At 22.5% G+C, this 253-nt stretch overlaps 1 protein-coding gene across 1 annotated transcript in view; it reads left to right on the top strand.

The window, feature by feature from the left end:
• The window catches only part of LOC119585219 (galactosylceramide sulfotransferase-like), a 6,198-nt gene that overhangs the window by 1,945 nt on the left and 4,000 nt on the right, over positions 1-253 (top strand). The window lies entirely within an intron of this gene.

Genomic DNA, 253 nt, shown 5'->3' with positions numbered 1-253 from the left:
CACGAATTAGAGTTTGTTCTGTGATTACTCAGTGTTCCACTAATCTAATATATTTAAAGATTATTTTACATAACGAAAATGAAATTTTTCATAACGATAAATACATATATATAACATTGCAAAAAAAATATTTCTTGATGATTGATTAAAAAATCAAGACATTTACTGCTGTTGATGTTAAATAATTCTTCCTAATTCGACTTCTGAAGTTTTCTTACAGTTTTATGACTTAAGAATATAAATAAATAAATTT

The sequence above is a fragment of the Penaeus monodon genome, chromosome 19, assembly GCF_015228065.2.
Source record: "Penaeus monodon isolate SGIC_2016 chromosome 19, NSTDA_Pmon_1, whole genome shotgun sequence".
Lineage (NCBI taxonomy): Eukaryota > Metazoa > Arthropoda > Malacostraca > Decapoda > Penaeidae > Penaeus > Penaeus monodon.
The sequence above is the reverse complement of the archived record's forward strand: the minus strand, read 5'-3'. Positions and strand labels throughout refer to the sequence as shown.